The following is a 19,046-nucleotide window of genomic DNA, read 5'->3' on the forward strand; positions in this document are numbered from 1 at the left end:
TTCTATTTTTTTTGTTTCGTTTATTTGTTGTTGTCCATTTCAGTGTTTTGTAGTTGTCTTGTTTCTGATGTTGGTGTTACTTTTGTTGACCCTAGTGAGGTTTGGGCCTTTAGATCGGACGTAATTCGGGGCAAGGCTTTCGAGAGTGTTGGGCGATGCCACGGCCGGTGGTTATACGGCCGGGCTGTTGTGGTTCGTATGTACGCTGGGTGCTCGTTCCACTAGAGCTCGAGATGACGATGCTTGCGGTGGGCGTGAGGTCTGGGGTCTCACCAGAGCTTGTGGTCTTGTAGTTATTAATGTGGTTATTTGTAGTTGTTTGTTAGTTTAGTTTTAATAAAATAGGAATAGGCTATAGGATTTGATGTCCATAGCAGTGTCCCGTACTCTTCTTCCCTGGGAGGATAGAGAGGACCATTAAGTTCTATTTTTACAGAACGTTTTCTCTATTACGAGAGAGTTTGATTAGAAGTTAAGACAATGTCCACCACAAATGTATTTGTGTGTGGGGAAGCCCCAGAGCTGTTGCGTTAGTTGGCTTATAGATAAGTCACATTTGTAACTTCGGTTTATTAATGAAATGAGTATGTTTCTTTCAAAAAAAAAACTCAAGACTTCAACTCTTCCCGAGAAAGTTGCGCTGTCAGTGGTCGAGACCATTTGTGGTGACTCGTGTCTTTTCCTATGGGGCGGTTGAAGTCTATCACGAGACAAAAGACACATTTAAAGTAAATGGACAGAGATTAAAACCCTATATGGATGGAGCCTTTAACTTGGAAAAGTATTCCATTCATCTCGCCAATAATAAATGATGAGAGGACAATGTCTAGTTATAGACTTAAATAAAGTGCTTTTGGGAGGCAGCCTAAGTTTATTTTATTAAGTTTTATTTTTTCTTAATATTATTCTTTTTATTTCATCTTATAGGAACGAAGAGACGAGGAGATCTCCAAGGAGTACACGACTGCACCTTCAATGAAAATATTCAATTGGAACACCAGAAAAAAATCAGGGGAGCATCTCTTATCTTCTCTCATTCTTTGCTTTAATTTTTCTTCATTTTTCCCATTGGGGACAATGTGATATTTAAGTCTAGGGGGAAATGATATTATTTTATTTATTTAAAAAGAAAAAAAAATAATGATGATAGAAATAGTATGGTTTGATGAATAAAAAAAGCCTATGATAAGAATATGATTGAAATTGATTATAATTTTTAAGAAACATTCTCATTGCTTAAGTCTAGTTGTTAATTCTTTACTTGATCTTACATTGTTTTTTTAAGAGTGGAAGGTCACATGTCCAATAGTAACTCCCTCCCATGTTTATTAAATAAAAAAAATCCTTACTTTTGGCTGAGGAATACCGTGGTAACAAAAAAAAAGGCCCAAGGAGAAACCCAAGGAAGTCGCAGCCAAACAAACTTTTCTATGACAAGCCTATGGAGCACGAATGAAAATAAAACCATAGGAAAAACCCGACTTAACAATATAAAGAGGGAAGGCCTAAAAAATCCAAACAGAGCAATCCTCTAAGAATCCGAGGCATAATACAGTTATTAGAATAAGCCAATTATGTGCCAGAAGCCCCAGCCTTGGCTAACCAATCGGCCACCCTATTACCTTAATGAAGAACATGCTGAAAATGGTAGTGAATAGTACGGGACAGCCCAACAATTTCCTCTAAAAAATCCTCTAGGTACCATACCCTGCATCTCCCTTTAAGCCACCAAGAGATCACCACCTTCGAATCCATTTCTACTATCACATTAGTGATATTTAATGCTTTGCAAATTCTCAAACCTTAAAGAAGCACCATGAGTTCCACTTTATTATTAGAACCAATGCCAACATGTGAGACTGTAACGCCCATTCTTGTGGTGTGACTTTTTATAAAATGATTTTAGAAAAGACGACAAGAATTATTGCTCGATCTAAGACTTTTTACTTTCGTACCCTGGGTGCAAGACTGAACATTATAAAATAAAATTTGCTTTGAGAATAAAAGAGGTTTACAACGGAAAAAATTAATCTTAAGATAAAAAGGCCTCTCATACAATCAAAATTCTCATGCCTAGACTTCCGTGCTCTTCCCCATGGGTTGTGTCCGTCCTGGGGTGTACTGATCATTCAGTTCCTATGGGGGGAGGGGCATACATAAAAAACTAAAAAGAGTCGATGACTCGTAAGCATTATTTCATACAATTAAAATATAATAACATAGGTTTTCAGTCATGCATTCATCATTCCATACATACTATATGTACATGCTTACATGCATTCATTTGAAAACATCATAGCGGGGTTTTTCTTTAAAAATGAGTTTTCTTTTCGTAAAACGTTTCTCCCGTTAGTGCCTTCATTTCTTAAAGAATGCGATGCATTCTTACATTCTTTCTTTGGCTGGTACACACTATTACGCCACGTGTGTTGGGATTAGCGGTCTTCCTTTGGACCCAGACTCCGCCTGTGGCCACAGGTTGGGAATCCCTTTTCAGTCAGGGGGCAGCACTGGATGCGCTACCAGTACTACTTACCTAGCATTGCAATCTGTCCATTCCTTTGGTATCATTTTCATTCATTCATATGACTGTTACGTATTTTCATATATTAAACGTTCAGTCATTTCTTTCAGTATAGTCCTTTCATTTCAGTCCTATCAGTCCTTTCCTTTTCAGTCATTTTCTTTTAACAGTTCATTCATGGAAAAACATCATTTAAAAGCAAGAACTTAAACATTATCTTTCATGGCATCATTTAAAGCATCAGTTCATAGGGATGTTTTAAAACACTTTATTCACGTCGTTCAAAGCATCGCTTAAAGCTCGAGGCATAAGCCTCAACATTTCTTTTCCTAGAATACAATAGATACTGAGTATAGTCATCCATTCACATGCATAAAATTAATACTTTGGTTGCGTAAAAAAGGACTTCCAAGAAGGGCCATTACATACGTATACCTTTGAACACTTAGCATGCTTCATACACTTAGCATGCCAAGAAGGGCCAAACCACGTACAATGGCTATTTGAGCCTTTGAAGATGGCTACGGGTGTGGTTCTGGAAGGGGTTGGGTGTGGAGGGGCTTGGGAGGACCTTGGCGAGCTGGTGGTGGCATTGGTAAGGTGTTGCAATGGCTCTACGGTGGTAGATCTAAGCCGTGAGGTTGAGAGGAGTCGTGGAAGAGAAAGAGGGCTTGAGAGAGGTGGAGGGCTTGGCTGGCTTGGAGGAGCTCGGGGAGGAGTCACGGTGGCGAGGGGAGGTGCTCTTTGGGGCTAGGACTGAAGCACGGTGGCGCTAGGGCCATCGGTGGGGGTAAAACCATGTGAAACCCATTTATGGGTTGTGTGCGTGTGTGCGACGGAGAGGGAGAGGGAGGTTCGTGGTGGCTGGGTTTGTGAGAGGTGGTCGCTGGTGTGAGGTGGTGGAGGTGAGGTGGCCTGGGTGGCCACATATGGTGGCACTAGGAGCTGCGCACAGTGAACCCGTTCGTGAGGGGCTGCATGCGTGCGACGAAGAAGGTGGCTACAAGATGGAGGCTGGGTTCGGTGGTGGCGGTTAGGCCTGGCGGCGCACAGTGGCACCGGGCTAGGTTGAGGGAGAATCTGCTGAGGGAGAGGGTGCGTGCAGCTCAAGCTGAAGGGAGAGGGAGGAGAGAGAGAGGGAAGGGAAAAGTGAGGGAGAAAGAGAGGGGACTTGGGTATTTAATCTAGGCATTTCATCTTGGGATCCTCAAATCGATCTAACGGTAAGAGATTAAACACCGATTTAACTTCAAAACACTAAGAGGAATTAAGATAGAATATTATTTAAACTAAACTTTAGTTTGAAAAATAATATTCCTTCATCATTAATAAAATGATGAAGTCTCTTTAATATTTTTAAGAGAATAAAATCATTTAATTGATTAGAGTTTTCAACATAATTTAAATCTCATAATATTTTAAATAGCTTAAATCATTTTAATAAATGATATTAAAATAATTTCCTACAATTATAATATTTTTGGAGCTCTTCAAAGGTATTATAATTATCTTATTTAAAATAAGCTTAGTTCAATAACATTGGAAATACCCCATATAAATACTTCCAAGGCATTTAAAATATTCGAGGGCTTTAAACACTAGACTTACTTTAGAAATCATATAATATCTTTAAAAACACACCATTGGGATTCGGCATGCATAACAAGACTCGCAGTTGAACTTGCTTACGTAAAAAAGAAGCAGCAGGGTGTTACAGAGGCATAAACCTGAACAAACCGCCCTGATGCGTTATGAATAACCCCACCAATGCCACAAGAACATGGGTTGTCGAGACTACTATCATTCGTATTCAGTTTGTGCCACCCTAACGGTGGCTTAACCCACCTTACCACTTTGCAACAAGGGACTTTAGGAACCACCGGTTTAATCTGCAGGGCCTAGAAGATCTTGCCATCCTGGTGGGACAATCACTTAGGTTGTTTAGCCACTTGACAAAGGGAACCTAACCATACACAAATAGAATGGACAACAGTTTCATGAGTTTCCAGAATACCTTCCCTCTGAGCAAGATATCTTCTCCTCCATGGGCGCCAAGTAACAATGATGGGCATGATGTCCACTATTAATCCCACCTACGAAGATGAGCTAGCACGCCTGAACCATGTCCCAGAATTCTGTTTCCAAGATCTTCCAATAGGAAAACCAAACAGAGAGCCAACAAAGGACCATACCTTTTGAGGGAAATCACCCTCAAAGAGCACATGGTTCATATCTTCAATCACATTGGAAGATATAACAATCACATTTGGAAACAAGGGGAATACCAATACGGCTCAATCTATCATCCACACTCAATGGCTTATGCCTAGCCCTCCAAAAATGTATAGACATTTTTAAAGGTAGGTTCTTATGCCAAATCCAAGCATGCCAATCCAGAGGAGAACCTCTGACACGAATACAATTCCAAGCAGATTTGGTAGAGAACATACCTGTCTCTATAGGAGTCCAAACAAAAGCATCCTTTCCAGAATTAGGCCATGATAAAGAGATTAAAATCTCATCCACCTTATCCTGCCCTACTAAGCTTTCCAAAAGATCCTCATCGCAACTATCCCTTCATTCATTATAGGACTATTATCCCTTCATTTATCATATTAGAAAAAAATCTCACATTCTCTAATCTTCCATTTAGAATTATTCAACAACAACGGAATACAATTAGCAGCCATTTGCCAAAATCTAGACCCTTTAGAGGCCTGTATTAGGAACCAAGGTTTCGATCCCACATATTTTGCTTTGAAAAAATTGGCCCATAAAGAATTACCTTGAATAAGGTTCCAAGCATAACACTGTAAGGCTTTTTGAAAGTCCTGAAGGGCCCTTAACCTGATCCCCCTTTCTTCCATAGGTTTGCAAATATGTTTTCACGCCACCCATTTCCTTTTATCTTGCCCATCAGATTCTCCCCAAAAGAAAGAACTTATCAACTTGGGGATCTTGGAGATAGTAATTTGAGGAACCTGTAAAACAACAAAGAGGTGAATCGCCATGCTGGATATAACATGTCGCAATGGAATGAGGTTTCCACCAGTAGATAGGAGTCTCATCTTCTAGTCATTGATTTTTTGCCTCACTTTATTCACCATTTCTTCTAAGTGAACCTGCTTAAGTCTCCCCAAAATTATCGGCACTCCGAAGTATTTGAAAAGAAAGTTCCCTCCATGAACCTAGTACTACGTAAAAGTCTCCACTTTTGCCTAGAGTAAATTTTATTCAAACAATATAAGGCCAATCTTTGTATATTAATAGTCTGTCTCAACCACCTCTCATATTGGCTCAGGATTTGCTGAAGAACTCGAACCGACCTCTGAGTTCCATTGGAAAATATCATAACATCATCAACATACATCAAATGAGAAGCAATAGGCATACCTCGGTCCTGAGAAAAAAGCCCAAACTTGTGCTCTTGCACACTGCCATGGATAAACAGGGATAGTACCTCTTGCTGAATGATGAACAAATAAGGTGACAGCTGATCACCTTGATGAAGACATCAGCCACCCGAGAAGAAACCCTTAACCGTACCATTCATCATAACCGAATACCAAGGGCTAGAAATACAGAAATGCACTAAATCACATAATTGAGAAGAAAAGCCAAACTTGCGCAAGATCGTGATCAGAAAAGCCAAATCCACCCGATCATATGCTTTCGCCATTTATACTTTCAACATAATATTGCCCCCAGGAATAAAGGCACCTTGCTCCGGAGAAATCAGATGAGGCAATAGACCTGTTAAACGAGTTACAAAAATCTTGGAGCAAATTTTATAAAAAACAGAACAAAGGCTAATGGGGCAGAACTTATCAAAACCTGTAGGCAACTCCACCTTCGGTATTAACACCAAATATGAGGCCGTAAAGAACTTAGGAAGGTGTGTGGGCATAAAGAATCCAAAAACTACTTTCCACACATCAGCTTTAACCACCTCCCAACATGTTTTTATAGAAACCAGACCCAAATCCGTCAGTACTCGGTGCACTCTGAGATGGAATGAAAGACAAAGCCTCAAAACTTTCTCAAGAGTAGGCGGACGAGTGAGAGAGGCATTTTCCTCCTCTGAAATGATTGGTGCAATGTACTCTTCCAGGCTAGGCTGCTCTACATGTGGATCCCCTTGAAGGAAAGAAGAGAAACAGTCTATTGCCCCTTGGTGAATACTTTCAAGCGTCTCATAAATCGCCATATTTGATCGCATTTTCATCACTTTTTTTCTTCTTTTATTGGCAAGGCAAGCATGAAAAAACTTGGTATTCCAATCGCCATCCACCTGCCATTTTAACTTGGCCATTTGTGCCAATCTCAATTCTTCCAATCGCCTCCAACTAGCTAGATTCAAAACTACCTCATGTAGTTCCCTCTCCAAGTTATCCTCCCAATTTAATTGAAGTTGTTGCTCAATCTCCTCAACTTGTTTTTCAAGAGCATCAATACAACCCAAAGTATGACTAAAAAACCTTTTATTCCACTCTTGAAGTGCCACCTTTGTCTGCTTTTAGTCCTTACCCAATTTGAGCTTAAACACTGATATCCTTACCTTTCAAAAGAACTAAGTTTACACAAAGTCATAGACTCACAAGAGCTTGAAAGGCAAGAGAGGTAAAAGGTCTACAAGTAAAGTAATTATAGCAATATTATCAAAATCATAAGTTTGGGGGTGTGAAAAGTCAACTTGTCTACTGTATGGCCAACAAGAAAAGGCCGACGAGAGCCATCCACAAAGGCAGTCGAAAAGGTATGGAATATTTCCAAAAAAAAGAAGAAGAAGAAAAATCTTATCTGCTGAATAGAGGGGTAAAGAGAGAGATACTTGAAAGTGTAGTAATGAGAGGTATATTGAGAGATTTACAATGATTGAGTAGAGATGTTTGTGTTAGAAGTCAGAATGCTCTATTTATTCTGTTAATGTTCAAACTTAAGTTCTCTTACTTAGTTTGAATCCTACATTTTCTTTGTAGACCTCGCCCTAACCTTACATTACAAGCTTAATAAAAACCTATTGATCCCTGGTGATAGTTTTTGTTCTACATTAATGAAGAGTGATTTGAAAAGTAAGCCAATGGAGTTTTTAGAGATCCATTATTGATTTACTTGTTTGCATAAAACCATCCGAGGAGCTAATGATGAAGTGAGAATGATGGGTATGCATGAATGTGAGGATGGATAATGCGGTGGAATTGAGTTTTGAATAAACTTTTGGAATTAATTGATCTTGAATGATTCCTTTGAATTGTAGACTTTAGACAATCTTTCAGGCAATGAATTTTGTGAATCAACCCAATGTGAGCAAAGCTCAAGTTTGGAGGTCTTTTTTTTTTTATCAAAGAGAGAGTGATCACATGTCCAGGAATGATCCCCGCCCAAATTTATTCAAACATCCTCACTTTTGGCTAAGGAATGCCATATACACAATTTATCCAAAATAGGGGCATAAAAACCACTTATTTCCCCAAACCGAACCAATCCAATCAATAAAAGAATTACAATAATCATTACGAACAAACACGAATATAAGGGACATTTCCTAAGTCGAGTCTAACTAATCCTCTAATTGAAACCAGAATATCTTCAATACCGATCCATACCTTATTCAATCCATTAGCACCCATTTTTGCTCAAACATCCGCAACGACATTAGCTTCTCTAAAGATATGATTAATCGAAAACTGAATCGCCTCCAATCTCTGCATTATCTCATCCCAAAAATCCTCCAAATACCATAAACCACACCGATTATTTTTCAACCATTCCACCACCAGTTTCAAATCCATCTCTATTTCTACCTTTGCAAAACCCATCAAATACACAGTATGGAGGCCATGCAGTACACTTAGTACCTCTGCTGCATTATTGGACTTTTCACCCAAGTAATTCGCAAAAGAGCATATTAATTTACCATCTAAATTTCTGATAGCCCCACCAGCACCAGCATGACCCGGGTTTCCTATAGAACAACCATCTATATTTAATTTGATAAATGCAGTTGCCGGTCTCCTCCATTTCACCAATTGTACTCTGTTTGTAGGAGTAGTAAAAGGAATTTGTAAATTCCTCAACACAGCTTCATCCCAAGCACTTAGTTTTTTAGAATCCTTAATTTTCAAAGACACCCAAACCAACCAAAATTTAATAGAAGCACCTACCAACTGCATAGACACTCTTTTGTCCTCCATTCTCTCCTGACATCTTCTCCACCACAACCTCCATGAAATGATAGTAGGCAAAATACCTACCAGCTGACCCCCTTATTAGCCATCTTAGCCCTTCTATGAAACAGCTCCACTTTCTCCCTCCACGACCTTCCATGCACCGATGCAAGCCCTACCACTGAGACAAACCTCACCCAAACCAGTTCAGCCAACTCTCCTTTAGCTAATATATGATCAATATTTTCTTCATGCCACTTAAGCAGTAGTTGTATTTTGAAACCATAGGAATATTCAACTTGCGAGCCTCCTCATCAACAGGTGAGCAGTTGTGCCAAGCTCTCCACATTGTAATAGATATTTTCTTTGACAAAGCTGGATGCCAAAACCACTTTGCCCAAGCAAACACTGGAACCTGAATATGTATGCACCCCAACGCCCCACTAGTTGTAAATTTGCTATTACTATTTGGTAGCCAAATGAGGGTATCAACACCCTATTTAACTTTGCTCAGCCTATAAATCATCTCAACTGCTTGTTCATAGCCCAACAATCTAGTAAACAGCTCCATATTCCAACCTCTTTCATCCTTACAAGCCTCTAACTTCAATTCTGGTAGATCCGAAATATTAAATGTAGAAGATAATGGGCCCAAACCTGACCAATTATCCTTCCAAAATGAGATCTTGCCATCTCTTACCTTCCATTTTGACTTTTCCATAACCAAAGGAATACACCTCACCAACATTCTCCAAAAATTTGTTCCTTTATTTGCCTCAGTTCCAGATATGTGCCTCCCTGCTATATATGTTTTTATGAGAAAGTTAGCCCAAAGAGAAGATTGTGACATCAAGTTCCAAGCCAATTTCATGTGAAGTGACTGTTGAGCTTCATTTAGATCCCGTATGCCCAAACCACCTTCAGATTCTGATTTACACATCTCTCTCCATGCATACCACTTCCTCTTCGGTTTACCATTATTACTCCCCCAGAAAAAAGTACTCATTAGAGATTGTAGTTTAACAATGACTTGTTTCGGAGTATTGAACACCGAGAGCAAGTGTATCGGCATACTTTGGATTACATGTTTAATAAGCAGCAGCCTAGCCCCACTTGATAATATTTTTGACTTCCAGCCCTCGAGCCTTACCCGAACCTTTGGAATAATAGCATCAAAATGCCTCACCAATAATCTCCCTGAAGCAATAGGAGCTCCCAGATAGATGAAAGGAAAGCTTCCTTCCGAGAATCCCATAATTCTAAGTACACTTCTTTTCCGAGCTGCTGAAATATGTTTTGAGAAAAGTGTTATTTTTATGTGATTTTTATCTCTCTTTTATTTATGAAATGTGTCATTTTCCCTTCAATACTATTGATTTTATTTTATTTCTACATATTTTTATTTATTTTCTTGGATTTACATGAATGAGAAGATTTAGTGCAAAAGGAGAGCATTTTGGTATAAAAGAAGAGACTATGGATCCAGATTGATGAGAGGCAGCGAGATCTGAAGAGTGTCGATGAGATTTGGGCTAGGAGCCTTGTCCCATGGTCAGTAAAGAGATTTCTCTTGTCCAAAGGCGAGAAGACTTACTTCTTAATAGGCGAGGAAACTCACGACATCGTTATTGGTCAACAAGGCTCTAGGCGGTTATTGGTCAACTAGTCTAAACGACCAACTTAAAAGATCAACCTAAACGACATCGTGGGCAACAACTAGAAAAGGCGAAAGGAGTCTTTCATCCCTGTCGAAAGTCTTTCCACTCGGTAGGTGAGGAAAGGGTCTTGTGGTCTTTGTGACCTCTACTCTCATTCATTTATGATGTCTACGCCAGTTATATTCAGCGCACACGGCATCTACCCGGTAGGATAATTCCTCCCGACCGGGATCAATCGGTTGCTGAACACCAAATCTGAGTTCCACAATCAATCTGTTGGTGACCAAATCCTCCCGAACTCCGCAATTCAAGCCACATATCACAGAATCTTCCATTTTAGATAATCTCGTTATTCTTGGGATAATTCTTTTTATGTTAACGTTTATCTTTAGAAACTAATTTCTAGATCTTTAGGCTAGATTGTAGCCGCAGTTATCTTGTTTTCATATTTGAATTTTAACATCTATTTAATCTCGACTTGTGGGATGAATAAAGGGGAGTTTTTATGTTTTATGTTTTAGAGTCCGAGTGTGACGCCCCCAAATTCCACTTGGGATCGGACAGACATTTGAAGCGTCGAGACATGCAACACAAGCTTACCTTCCCCCATTCATGACATATAAAATGCAATAATCCTAACATGTATCTAGCATTATGCAATATTTGTAGCGGATAATTTTTTTCTTTAGCAATACTATGCATCAAACTGAAATATCCCAAATACTTAAAACATACTTCATACTTAATGACATACTAAACAATTACGATTACAACAATAGTCCATATGGTTGTGATCAAAAGAGTACTGGAGATTGAACTCCATAAACACAAGTAGTAATGAGGTAACTATTGTACTACCATCTACGTCGCACCATCGCTTAGTCGATCGTTTCTAGTTGATCGATTCCTGATTCTCCTTCAGATCCTGTAATAAGATCTACCATTCGGGGGGAACGGTAGTTGACACTACCACAGTGAGATTTGATTACAAATCTCAATAAGTTAACAAAAAACCTTCACACAGGTTAATGATGCATGCATGACAGTAAAAGCATGAATGCATAATCAAATTCGTAAGTAAGCATAGCATAACTTGACATATAACATGATGTAAATGACATAACTTGAACTGAAACTGAAACTTAGCTTGACGTGACATGACATGTACGTGAACTTAAAACATAACATGGACTTAAAACATAGCATGAACGTGAACTTGAAACATAACATGGACTTTAAACATAGCATGAACGTGAACTTGAGCATGACATAACATAAATGTGAACTTGGAACATAATGTCAACATGAACATAACATAACATGAACTTGAAACATATTCTTGTCTCATGGGGTCACCACGATAGAGTAGTCTTATCTCATGGGGTTACCATGATTGCTTAATCTTATCTCATGGGATTACCATGATTGCGTGAATGTAAACTTGAACATAACATAACGTGAAACATGACTTGGACATAAAATACATGGCTAAAACTTAAAATGTGTCCTAAAGAAAGATCCAACCATCAAACTTAAAAATCACATGGCTAAAACTCAATAAAACATGGATCTAATCCAAAAACATCAAATCTTAGGCCTAACCAAAATCCTCTTGCATATAAAAATCATACCTTTAAAACTAATACTAAATATCTTCAAAATAATATCCTAACATGTATATAAGAGGCTTAGGATCATCAGATAAAAATATCAAAGCCTTTGGAATTAGATCAAACCACGAAATATTCCAACTTTCACAAAACAAAAACGGTTTTTCCACTTCCAGTTTTCAAGTTTCTAAATATAAGGAAATCTATCATTAAAAGCTTTATCCATGCAACAAAACCTCAATGAACACTCACAAACACATGCTAACAACACTCCATAAAATGTTTGGACCAAGATAGGTCCATTAGCATGATCAAAAATTCCAAAACATATCATACTCTCCAGTTCCAAGCCCAGAATGACCTTTCCATGGTTACAAATACTTGTTACCAATCAAATGAGTATGGAATAAGACTAATAAGATATCCACAGAAACTAGACTCAAAGATGAACAACTGTCATGAAGGAGTCATCATGAGATATGGCCTACAAAGGGTCGAAAGTGGCCACGCAAAAAGACCTAGAAATCTGCCCGACAGATCTCTTTTGGATTTCTCTCTAAGAACGGGGGAAAGAAGTGATAAAATGGAGAGAAGTGTGTCTTGCACAACTTTAGAATTCTGGAGGGGAAGTTATGGGCTTGAATGAACCTTGATTGGAGGTGGCTATGTGACATAAAGTGGAGAATAGAGAGGATCAAGGACTGCCTGCAGCAGCTGTGAGAGATGGAGGTTGATGGAGTGGATTTCTTCTTCACATCAAGGCACTATTGTGTGCAACCAATGGCAGTGGATGGTCTGCCATGTGGGGGAGGAAAACGCTTCAAGAAGCTTTGCCAACTTGGCCAATTTTGTGGGTCTTGGTGGGCACCATCCAAGCGGGCTTCAATTTGGGGTTTAAAAGGGGTTTGGTTAGGGTTTGAGATGCTATCAAGCCCAAAACCAATTTTTCTTGGCTCAATAAAATTTCCAAGGTTTAAAAGGTTGGATAATGATGTCATAACAAGGATTTGATTAATTAATTGTATGTGAAAGTGATTTAATTAAGTGATTAAACACAATGCTAAAAATCAGATTAAAAAGGGTTTGGAGGCCAACTTTAGGGTTTGGGAAAACCGTTTAGGATTTCAGTTTCAACCAAGCTTTTGGGGTTTCAATTGGATTCCAACCATTTAGGGTTTTGCTAGGATTGAAACCTTTTTTGGTCTGGCACAATTTGGTTGATCATATGAAACAAAGCTTTACTTAGGTGGCATGATCTCACACCTTGACTTCCTTCACAAATCCATCTAATGGTTCCTCTTTGTGCCAAGTCTCTAATATTATTCACTATGTATGGCTAAGATCTTGCCAAGTGTCCAAATAAAATTTCTCTAACCTAATTTGGACATTCCACACTGTGATTTTGAAAATACTGCGCTGGGTGCGCTTATCGAGATTACTATTCACTAAAAAAACATAATAAACGTAGTACTAAAAAATTCTAAGTATTCATATTTACTTATAGTGAAAATCATTTACTGAAATTTAACCCCGAACTGCCCCTAAAAATAATTTCACAATTTCGAACAGTCGTTTTGTCTAAAATTATGAAAATTGGCTATTGCGCTATAAAATCCTAAATAATCAACTGAGTTTAATGGTAATGACCAAAACACATTCTGATACTTCTAACTACCTCAAATAGTTAAACTCATATTTCTAGCATCATAGTAAGTGATAATACTGACTATATCAACAGACTAAAAGCTACGCGATTGGTCGATTTGTAAAAACTTAAGGAGTTTTCACGAGGTTCCTAAAGTCAGTAGGAATTCCACCAGTGAATTTTTAGCGGGTTGTTACACCGAGTCTGAGTTTAGAGTTCCATAATTTATTCTTTAAGTGTTCTTTCGAGGAAGCAGAACTGGAGGGCAGAGTCGAGAGCCGTATGCTTCATCAACTGACTTTAACAAAGAACATTAGTTTTATTTTTTTTCTTTTCAGTTCCATTATGAACTAATTCTATTTTCTAAAACTTTGATGTAGCCTAGCGTTGAACACAGTTTATATTCCAAGTTATTTTATTTTCAATATTTCCATGATTGAGTGTTTATTTGTTCTATGCTTACAATTTTTTAGCTAATTATTGTTCAATCTTTTGGATTGTAATGAGACCGAGAGGTGATTTGTGATTAAAGCTCTAGGATTAAACACTATTAGTTGAGCGAAAGCAGAGATGCTTTACCACGACTAGTGTATTTTGAAGAAAAATCCAAAAAACTTAATGAGTCTCAAATTAGTTAAATTCACGTAGAGATATGGAGTTATTAGTTGGAGATATTTTTGATATTGTTCAAGAGAAAATATTGAATAGATAAGGGATTTTTACCATCAACTTGGGATAATTGGGATTCTATAAAAAGGAAGAATAAATTGTGTGAGATTTGGTAGGTGAAGTCAAATGCTCTAGATTTATTCTTATTATTTTTAAAATCTATTTTTAAAATCTTAATTTTAATATTTTTTTCTTCAGTTTAATTTAGATAAACCATTCTTCAAATTTCAGTTTTCCAGATAGTAATTAATTTAGTCAATTTCAATACTCAATAGCATAATTATTCCCTGTGGATTCAATCTGGAATGTGCTATGCGGATGATTTATCATCTGAACTTATCACTGAAGGGTATGGCAAGTACACGTTCATGAGTGAGAAGAGACTTGTGACTCTGGTTTAGGTATAGAAGTACTCTAAGGCGATCGTAGTGAGGCAATCCCCACAATATCTCTCTTCTGTTTAGCGAATCTGTTCAATTAGTCCTTAAGCTAATCATTCTTGCCAGATCATTTTTTTTAAAATACTTTACTACTTGTTACGATTCTGTGCACTTTTTGTGCACTTGCTGATATATTTTTATGTGAACGAGTTATTAGTTGTTCAAGTGAGTTAGCTTCAAAGACAGAAATGCCAAGGTTGGGTAGAAATAACATAATACCAGGGTGAGATATACTTGTTCACCAAATTATAAATGAAAAAAAAGTAAATGAAAAAAAAGAAAAGAAAAGAAAGGCATTATTCAGTGATTTGAAAGGTTGAAGAGTACATCTAGTGAGGAATGTGGTTTATCGAGATGTTTAATAAGATTCCTTAGGTATGTACTTGGAAGTTTTTGAATCATTTTCTTTCTTCCTTCTTTTTCTTATAGCCTAACCTAAGCCACATTGCAACCTTTTTTTTTTACCGATCTAATCCCATGTAAGCCTGTGGAAAGACTGGTTAAATTCTTATTTGTTAGTGTTTCTATCATAAGATCAATGTTTACTTGTTTGCTCATAATTACTTAAATCTTCATGTGATTGTGTGTACACCACTTGTCAACTCCATACAGAGAGCCCTTATAAACACTATTATACCCTTGAGTTATGGAATTGAACATTTTGCTAAAAACGTTCTTGATGTTGTATGTGTCAAGGTTAGTGGTAAGATGGTTATGGCTTGGAGAACATACACACTTACACACACTTTGTGAATTGCTATAGGTGGATTGATTTTGATAGGGTTGTAGAATTCCTTAAATTGTTTTGATATGTGAATTTGAAAAGTGTGAATTTGTGGCTTGTTTTAGTGATTTTCTTTAGTCTCTTTCATTTCTTTTGCATACAAATTGCCAGGCACTAGCAATAAGCAAGTTGGGGGGGTGTGATAAGTGTACAAAAGTGCACTCTAAATACTCTATTATTGAATTAGAATGCTAAAATGTGAATAGAAATCATAAGCATATTTTTTTTATGTTTAATTTTAGAGTCCATAAAAGTGGAGACTAAAGCTCGTTAAAAGAAAGATGCAAGCCCATTATATTTACTCTCTTGCTATGCGCCTGCAACAACTTTAGGGTTCAAGACTCATATTTCATTAATTGGAAGAATGAGCTGGAACTACTACTCAAATGATGCATGTTTCGAATTCAAAAGGGAGTTGAATGGGTGCCAAAATGTGAGGGCCCAAAATTTCCTGAACAGATCTGATCTCCCGATGAAGTTTAAAAGGAAAAGAATCACTTGGCAGTTGGTTAATTTGAGTCAGTCAAGATGAGGATAGTTTTCGGCAGAGAGAAGATAATATTTGACTAATCTGCGAAATTTAAGAGATTTGGCTTATCTGTGAAATTTATGAGATTTGGCATATCTATGAAATTTAAGAGATTTGGCTGATCTGCAAAATTTAAGGGATTTGGCTGATCTGCGAAATTCAAAGGAATTTTCAAATTAGGATAATTCCCAATCATTTCAATAGCAAGACTTTCCAACGTGTGGAAGACTTTTCAAAGATAGTGATATTTAAGAGGGGGTTGGTGGGAGGACGACAGTATGGTACATTTTGGGAAGACTAAAAAAAGGACTATTTTTTTGTGCTCCCATGGAGAGCTAAAGCTTAGGTGAAACCTATGACAAAAATTGATTGGTAAAAATGTTTTGATTATGTTTCATTTCACGGATTAAGTTTTATTATTTAAGATTCTAAGATTGAATTCTCTATTTGATTTGGATACAATAAGTTTGAGATAATTATATTAAATCTTGCTTTGGTTTGATTTTATTGAGCTATATTATTATGAATATATGTTTGTGACTTAAGCTGTAACGACCCAAGCTTGTGGTGGGACCTTTTAGAAAATAGTTTTAGAGAAAAGGAGAGGGTGTTATTGATCCTTTTAGAATTTTTGCTTCCATACCCAAGGTGCAAGACTCTACGTTATAAAATAAAACATGTTTGAGAATAATAGAGATTTACGGCAAAAAACATCAATCTTTAAATAAAAAGGGCCTCTCATACATTTAAAACTATATGCCTAGACGCGTGCTCTTCCCCTTGGGCCGTGTCTAAGAGCACGCGTCTATCCTAATGCGTTCTGCTCATTTAGTTCCTGAGGGGGTGAGGCATACATAAAAACTAAAATGAATTGAATACTCACTAAGCATTACTTCATATAGTTAAAATATACTAACATAGGTTTTCATTCATGCATTCATCACTCCGTACTTACTATACGTATATGAGAAATACATATGTTAAAACATCACGAGGTGGGGTTTTCCTTAAAAGGGTTTTCTTTTTATAAAACATTTCTCCCACCACGTGCCTTCATTTCTTAAAGAACTCAATGCATTCATACATTCTCTTATCACTTTCCTTTGGCCTATACACACTGTTACGCCCTGTGTGTTAGGGTTAGCGGTCTTCCTTTGGACTTGGATTATACATGTGACCACAGGTTGAGAATCCCTTTTAGTCAAAGGCCAGCACTGGGTGCACTACCAGCACTACTTACCTGGCATTGCAATCTGCCAATTCCTTTGGTACCCTTTCATTCAGTCATTGTCGTTACGTATTTTCATACATTAAAACATTCATTTCCTTTCAGTCCTTTCCTTTCATTCAGTCCTTTTCATTTCACAGTTCATTCATGGAAAAACGTCATTTAAAATCATGAGCTTAACTTTCAGTCCGTTCATTCGTGAACGTCAGTTAAAAGCATGGGTTTAAACGCATCTTTCAAAGCATCATTTAAAACATTAGTTCATGGCATCCTTTTTAAAACATCCTTTAAAAGCATAAGGCATAAGCCTCAATGTTTCGTTTCTTGGAAAATAAAGATAATAGATACTATATATTCATCCATTCACATGCAGACACTTAATACTTGGGTTGCATAAAAAAAGGGGTTACCAAGGAAGACTATTACATACATATACCTTTGAACACTTGTACTGAGCATACTTTTCATAAAACCTCCTTTCATTTCATTTCGTAAAGCGTGATAAAGAGAAACATTTCTTTTTTCATTTTCATATGTTTTAGAAATCTCTAGAAGAGTATGACCATAATACTTACCAAAACTCCATGGCACTTTCATATCATACAGTCCATTCATGTGTGTGTCAGATGGCAACATACATGCATACACATAACCTTAGAGTCATTCTCTATATAGTGCATAAGCAATTAAACTTAGAAGACATAAACTACACTTCACTTGGACTTTTCCTCACTGAGACACACTCTCCTTCTATCTCTGACTTCTATGTTTTCATTTATCAAGTTTCTTATTTCTGTGACCTTCTTGAGGTTACCTTTTCTAAACTCAGCGTTCTACTTCAAGGTCGATCCTATCCTTTGAAGTGAACCTCCATGATTCACCTTAGGGTTAAGAAACTAATACCTTTATCTTATTCTTCTTATTAACTTCATCCTAATGCATGACTCAGGTTGACTAAGTCATGCATCCCAATCCTAGACAATACACTTCACTTCCTACATTTGAGCCTATGTTTCCTCATCCTCATCATCATCCTCATCCATGCATATCACACAACTCTAAGTGATGATTTGCATAATTCTCAGAAAAATTATAGTGAATTCATTTATGTTGAATTTAATTTTTAGCATAAACTAAATTTTCTTTATTCTAGGAAAACGATGTAATCTAGTTCTGAACTATGCTTGATTTTCTATGTTAATTTGAAGTAATTATCTTCTATGCTTTTCTGATTTATTCTGAGCTTATTGCTTCTAATTAACTTGCCATTAATTAGATGATTTTAATATTGTGATTTGCTGTCAAAAGAGGGAATTATAGGATAGATCTTAGATATTTTGGCATACGTAATTATAGAGATCGAAAGACTTGTATGAGCCTATGTAGTATTAAAATCATTGGTCTTATTCCTTTCTTGTTTTATTAATTTGCATACTCTTGTGTAAAATGATGAACAAGGATAATTTCCAATTGACTATTGAAAGAGGCTTTTGGATGTTTGTAGAGATTTGCTAACAAACAGAGAGAATTAAATTCAATTAGCTAGATGAGTAAATCATAGTGAGGAATTAGGTGAAATCGATTTCCTAGAAGTTTTCTTTCTCATTGATTTGATCTTTGAAAAATATCTTTCTTTTCCTTTGAGTATTCTCTTTGAATTAATTTTATTTTAATTTGCAATTGCAAAAATCTAAGTGACTTTTCTAAACAAAGTCAAGATTAGTATAATTTCAATATTTGTCAAAAGTAAGTTACCAATCCCTAAGGACGATACTCTTCTCGTCACTTTACT

This window comes from Juglans regia, chromosome 16, assembly GCF_001411555.2.
Source record: "Juglans regia cultivar Chandler chromosome 16, Walnut 2.0, whole genome shotgun sequence".
Classification (NCBI taxonomy): Eukaryota; Viridiplantae; Streptophyta; class Magnoliopsida; order Fagales; family Juglandaceae; genus Juglans; species Juglans regia.